The sequence below is a fragment of the Talpa occidentalis genome, unplaced genomic scaffold (assembly GCF_014898055.3).
Source record: "Talpa occidentalis isolate TD23 unplaced genomic scaffold, MPIMG_talOcc4v2.1 talOcc4.3, whole genome shotgun sequence".
Classification (NCBI taxonomy): Eukaryota; Metazoa; Chordata; class Mammalia; order Eulipotyphla; family Talpidae; genus Talpa; species Talpa occidentalis.
Window position 1 is genome coordinate 140,320,582 of NW_023603184.1, and position 6,898 is coordinate 140,327,479.

At 37.6% G+C, this 6,898-nt stretch overlaps 1 non-coding gene across 1 annotated transcript; it reads right to left on the reverse strand.

Moving 5' to 3' along the window:
• Positions 1–1,395: 1,395 nt before the first annotated feature.
• Positions 1,396–1,518, reverse strand: LOC119256459 (U6atac minor spliceosomal RNA). Its single transcript, XR_005127789.1, has one exon. It is a non-coding gene; the product is annotated as a U6atac minor spliceosomal RNA (small nuclear RNA).
• Between the last annotated feature and the right edge of the window lie 5,380 nt (positions 1,519–6,898).

Below are 6,898 nucleotides of genomic sequence, written 5' to 3' on the forward strand. Positions count from 1 at the left end.
TAATGTTTGCCATTGGATGTTTATAAGTTGTCTTTATTTGCTTCTGTACCACTGGTAGTTTTTCTTGAAAATGACTGGGTATTGATATGACATCTTTTCTCTTTTAGTACATTGCTTATGAACTTATTTGATAGACATCTTTAATTGAATGATATTTATGGAGTAAGTTTTACTTGGTTGTAGCCATTTTGTTTAATGGAGCAGGAATCTGGGTTTAGACTGTCTCTGTTCAAAAGGTGTGATAAAACCCATCTCCAAGATGGCTGAGTGATCCCAGGACAGTGACTTTGTCTGCCTCAGGGTCCTCATCTGTATAATGGGAATAATAGAGAGACTTGCCTCTTGAGGTTTTGGGGTATTAAATGAGTTACTATATGACTCATGTAGAACAGGGTGTGTCACAGGTAGCTGATATGTTAGCTATTATTATCACTGTGGATGCAATTTACTGATAGGTCATTTAGATAATTTGTAGGTGAGTTTGCACTGTAGTTTTGTTTTTGTGCCCTCTTTACTTGGATGTGATGTTAAGTTGCTCTATTTTCATAAAATTAATGGGGGAAATTTCTATATTTTTGAAGGTTTACTATAATTTAAGTAACATAGAAATTACTTATTCTTTAAAAATTAGCTATTGCACAACTATCAGTCCATTTGTGTCTGGGCCTTTTAAGAATTCTGTATCTTTGGGGGTTTGGTGGAGGGTATACATATAGAGGAGTGAAAATACAGCCCCAAAGGTATATAGATATGTAAATGAATAACAAATTAATTTAAAAATCCTATATCCTGGGCTTGTAATTCTGATTTCTCCTGAGGTTATTAATTTGTTCAGGTTTTCTCATCTTCTTAGTATAGAGTTCATTTCCCATAAAACATTGAGTTTATTGCCATAAACTTATGTATCACATTTTCATAATTATTTTTCTATAATATGGTGATAGTACCTTATTTTTTTTATTTTAATATTCTTTATTATTTTTATTTTATTTTATTTTGCATATTTTTACATGTTTTCATTTTTGAACAAAGTATCCATTTTCATCTTGGTTATTTTTTTTTTTGTCTGGTTCTTTATTTTTACCTCTTTTTTTTTTAAATAATAAATTTTATTTTTATATTCCCCATACAATTGCAACCCCACATTCTGACCCCAATCCCTCCCCTCCTGCCCCCACCCCCAAAAAGTGTCTCTGGTTCATAGTTTTTTTGTTGATTTTGATTTTCACTTTCTTATAGTTATTCATTTTCCTGGTCCCTTATTTAAGTTTTCTAGATTCCTGCTGTGAGTGAGACCATCCGGTATTTTTCTTTTTCTTTTTGGCTTATTTCACTGAGCATGATCCCTTCCAGTGCCATCCATGTTGCTGCAAATTGCATGTGTTTATCTTTTTTGAAAAACAGTGGTTAGATGCCACGAAGTAGGTGGCAATGCCTTAACCGTATGCGTGTTGCAGGCCGAAGCCTCTTCCATCCTTGTCAAGGGGAGTGCTAACCTTCTCTCCTTTCATACAACACAGTACCTTATTTATTTAATTTTTTTAAGATTTATTTATTTACACAAGCACTGGGTACAGTCAGAAGTGCGGGAGGACGAGAGAATTCACCAGAGTCAGAGCAGAGAGCAGAACAGGCAGACTGATGAAGCACACTGCTGAGGGAAGCAGTGAGTGAGACAGGAGAGGTCTGCATGCCATGTGGGACCCTCACCGGTGGCCGGGGATTGAACCAGCGCTGCAGAGGCTGCGGACAGCTTCGCAGCCCAGCGCTCAACCGCTGCGCCACCAGGGAGGCCCTACCTTATTTTTTATATTCTTACTGAATTTTTAATATTAAGCATAGTTTTTATTTTTTAAGATTTATTTATTTATGCATGCAAGAACTGTGGTACAGGCCAGAGGTGTGGAGGGTGAGAGGATTCACCAGAGACAGAGTGGAGAATGGAACAGGCAGATTGACTGAAATACACTGCTGAGGGGGGAAGCAGGTGAGACAGAAGAAGTCAGCTGTACCATATGGGTTTCTCCTCGCTAGGGATGGAACTCATGCTACAGTGGCTGTGGATAGCTTCGTAGGTTGCATCTTAACCCCTTGCGCCATCACGGAGGCCCCTAAATACAGTTTTTATTAATGACTTTTTCAACAGGTTACATTTGTCCTTTTAATGAATGAGTTTTTATTTTTCTTATTTCATATTTCCATATTTATTTCATTAATATTATTTCAATAATTTACTTCATTAATAATGAATGATACTAATTATTAGTAAAAATTTACTTTAAAATTAATTCCGTTTTTCATCTTGCTTTTTATTAACCTTTATTACATGAGGAGTTTCCAATTTGGAACACTAATTATTTTATCTTTTAAATAGTTATAGAAATTTATACTTTTAGAAATCATAGTTTTCATTATAATAGACATTTTAATATAGTTTTTTAAAAAGGATTTAGGATTATTCCCTTTGTAATAATTCCTAGATGTCAGATGAGTCAATGGAGAAAATATTTCTAAATACCTTTGTAATATTTTAGAAACTTTACATAGTTTCTAAAGTCTCATCTTCTAGAAGGCAACCTATAGGTGAGATGATGCAGAAGGTACAACAAAAAAATTTTTTTTGAACAGATTTTTTTGTTCTATATGTAATAAACATTTTTTATTACTTTTTGAAAAAACTTCACATTGTTTCCTACTTGAGAAGTACTTTAGTTGCCCTTAGGTTAATACTGTGGAATTTACCAGTTTGTTCCATAATTAATAATTTCCCACATTGAACCCGTAGATTCAAAAGAGATTGTTTCCATAATAGGCACTTTCCCTTTTTAAGTAAACACATGGTAAGGAAGAGTAGATTGTACTTACCATAATAGTATAACATCTATAAATGAGATGAATGAAAAAAGTACAGCTTTGATTTGAAATAAAATTACATTTTCTGTAAGTTTTTGATCTTCCATATTTCATGACAATTTTTATGCTACTTTGTTAGTCAGTATTTTATAAAGTTCAAAATTTGCTCCTCTCTACCACATGATCTGTGTTCATAAATCATTGGCTTGCATTTCAAAGAAAAACATTTGATACTATGTATGCTAATAAAACACCAGTGATAGGGGGCCTCCCAGGTGGCGCAGCGGTTGAGCGCCGGGTTGCGAGGCTGCCCGCAGCCTCTGCGGCGCCGGCTCAATCCCCGGCTGCTCCCCAGCCACCGGAGGAGGGTCCCGCATGGCGCGCAGACCCCTCCTGCCGCCCGCTGCTCCCCTCAGCAGTGTACCTCGGTCCCTCTGCCTGCTCTGCTCCCCGCTCTGGCTCTGGTGAATTCTCTCACCCTCCCCCACTTCTGACTGTACCCAGTGCTTGTATAAATAAATAAATAAATCTTTAAAAAAAAAAAAAAAAAACCAGTGATAGAATTAGTGATCATACCACCTATTTATACTTTACTGTCTCTATTTCTAGTCATGGACAACCCTGTAATGGCAAATATATTTTCAGCAGCTGACTTATTTTGCAATAGAACAGGAAAAAATATGTATAAGAAATTATGTTCAAAATAAGCACACAATCTGAGATTAGCCTCAAATATAAATATATGATAAAAAATATGATGGTTTTACTCTTCTCCCGCTACTGCTTCTTATTTTATTTCTTACCCTTCTACTTCATACACTATTTATTCTCCTACTTCTTCTGTTTCTTATGCATAGTGCTTACAGTATTCACAAATTCAGAGGATTATGGCTGTTCAGTTAAGGTCAGGGGACATAAAAAGTAATATAACAATTGGTTAAAAAAGACAAATTTGTAAAAATTAGGCAATATTTAATTTTTCATTTTTTGAAGTAGATTCTGCAAGAATGAATATAGACATAGAGGATCAAAGAGATCACCTTACTGGAAAACTTCTAGGACAATAGGAAACTTCTAGGGCCTTTATGAGTCCTGCTCTAGGTCCTGATCAAGGCCTGAAATTCCACTGTTAGAGTTTCTTTTCTTTTTTCTTTTTTTTTTTAATAAACCTTTTATTAACCTTTCCTGTATACCTGCAGTAGAGTGTTTGTTTTTTTTTTTTTAGATTTTTTTTCATTTTTTTATTTATTTATACAAGCACTGGGTACAGTCAGAAGCACAGGAGGGTGAGAGAATTCACCAGAGCCAGAGCAGGGAGCAGAGCAGGCAGAAGGACCGAAGTACACTGCTGAGGGGAGCAGGGGGCGGCAGGAGAGGTCTGCGCACCATGTGGGACCCTCCTCCAGTGGCCAGGAGCAGCCGGGGATCGAACTGGCGCTGCAGAGGCTGGGGGCATCTTCGCAACCCAGCGCTCAACCGCTGCACCACCGGGGAGGCCCTAGAGTTTCTTTTCTTTAGCATAATTCCTGGCATTTTTAGGTGACATTACTACTACGAGAAACTCAGGAAAACTCTGGGAAAAGCACATAAACATAGACCCACAATGTTTTATGCCATTGGCAAAAAAAGGAACTTCCATATTCACGTGTATAGCAGGATACAAAAACAATTGTTTTGCTTATGCTTTCCTTCCATTTTTCAGGCAGAAATTAATGGTCATTTCTTATAAACTATGCAAAATTATTAAAAAGGTCTGCAAGCATGAGTTTTTCCACAAACAAACAAAAAAAGAATATACTGTTCAAAAGTGAGTTAAATAGCAAAACTGCTGTTATTTAGCTTGCAGGAGAGGTTGAAGTTGTGGAGTGCTGGTTGATAAAATGCAAATGTCATCTTTGATATTCAATGGATTCTATCTTTTGATGTGGCTGACAAGTGATGAAAACTCTTCTTTACAAATGTAATAGTGGAATCAGAGTTCCTGTGTGTGCTTTGCAAGACAAGGGCAGATGAATGAAGAAATATTTCTCTAGGACTCTTTTGGGTTAATCCATGTAGCATCCATTCCTTTGTGAGGTCATTTTTGGCAGAGTCTTCATGCTTGATGTCAGAAAGTTAAGAATCGTGAACACATCTAATTTCAAGATCACTGGAGCAGAAATAGCCATCAAATGAATTCTGCAGGGTTCCTAGTGTGTACAGAATTTTGCCTGTAGAAAAATTGAAAAAAAAATTTTTTTAACTCTCTGTTTCAGCCTAAAGAAACCTTTGTTCTAGCATCAAAAATTAATATGATTGCCTCCTCCTGACTCCTTTTCCAGAGCAGCAATTTGGAGGGCAGAAAGGCTCAGTGACTTTCCAAAGCTTTGAATACAAAGAATGGCCTCATTGATTTGATCAAATGTATCCACCAATAAGTCAAGCCACAAACAAACTCATCCACTTTCAACTGTCCTAAGTAATTGCTCTTTTACTCTCAACATTCTCTGTACCTCCCTTCTATTTTATTTTCCTAAAAGTCAGTCAAGTACTTGAGAAGTGCCTTCCAGAAAGTCAGAAAATTTCTATAGGAAAAACACACTATTTTCTATTTTATCTATAGGGAAAAAGAACATCCTTTCTGGTTTACAGCAGCAAATAAACAAAAACCTTGAAAAGGTGGTGCCTTGAGATCCTGAGTGTGATGAAGCTGGTATCTTTCATGGAAATAGACCAGACTTAGTGCAGGATACTTGACAACTTCCTTTGCCATCAACATTTGCTTGGGCATAAAGCCATAAAGCATATCTATTTCTGTTTTATCAGGTTTAGAACTCTAGAGTGCAAACTTCCATGGATCCCAAAGTTTTCACTCATGACTCAAGCCAAATGCAAATAAACACAATATGAATTTATTTGGGGGAATCCACATTACAATGAATATAAGCATACAATTCAATTGGCTGTAAAGGGGGAAGGTAATGAACCTCTTGACAAAGTTCCAGAGACTGGTATCTGCCCATCTGCCAGGAAGTAGAGGTGAGAGTCCCCAGCTGCTCTTGCTGGATCTTGGAGGAGGCTTTGGGAACACAGGCAGGGAGTCCATAAGCCCCAAATTTGGGACCCATATTTATACCACTCTTCAGAGGTATAATATCAGGACCACCTGTTAATTCTGATGTAGTCAGTGCCTCTCAGCACACACAGGTTTTTGTCTGTCCTTGCCTTCCACATGTCTGTTGATCCGTGTCTTCAAAACAGGTGGTTGTTTTTCAAATGATAACTTAAGTCCCTATCTCAGTTGCCCCCACCTTTCCATCAATCAGTGTCATTACAATATCAATATGTATGACAAGTTCTTTGCCGGAGCTACAAGTATAGGTGTCCTACCAAGCATCCCAGTACTTCATCTGTATGGAGAATAGTAAGGTTGTTTTTCTAATGGAAGTTTTACTTTGCAAAGTAAATTTCCACTCTAAATGTATCAATGGTCCTTGCATTCTGAAAGGAAATCATAAGCAGGGGTCCCTTGATGGTGTCTGAGCAGCACAAGAGAAAGCCATAAAACGCCTCCCCTGATAGGTCATTTCAGTGGCGCAGCTAACAATCCATCCACCATCTTTTTTCAAGATCCCAGAAGAAATGGTAGTGTTTCTGGGGGGTGGCTACATTGCATTAAGGAACCACTTCAGTTTTCTTCCTCTACATCATGCCCTGAGCCTGCTTTACAGTTCTAGGGTATTTGGCTTCACAAAATCTCTGCAATTACATCTGAGCAACATCCTTTTCACTGAGGCAGGTGGTCAACAGATTTGAAAAGGGAAGATTTTGTGCTGGAGCAAATACAAATTTTGATAGTTTTAGCCCTTATTAAATTATCAATTCTCTCCAAAATTTTTTGTTTTTGTTTTTTTTTTTTGGTGGTTCCCTCCCCGATGGCCAGGGATCTAACTGGCGCTGCAGAGGCTGCAGGCAGCCTTGCAACCCAGGGCTTAACTGCTGCACCACCAGGGGAGGCCCTTGAAGTAGAACACAATAAAGACTCATGCCTGGCATTTGCTATTCC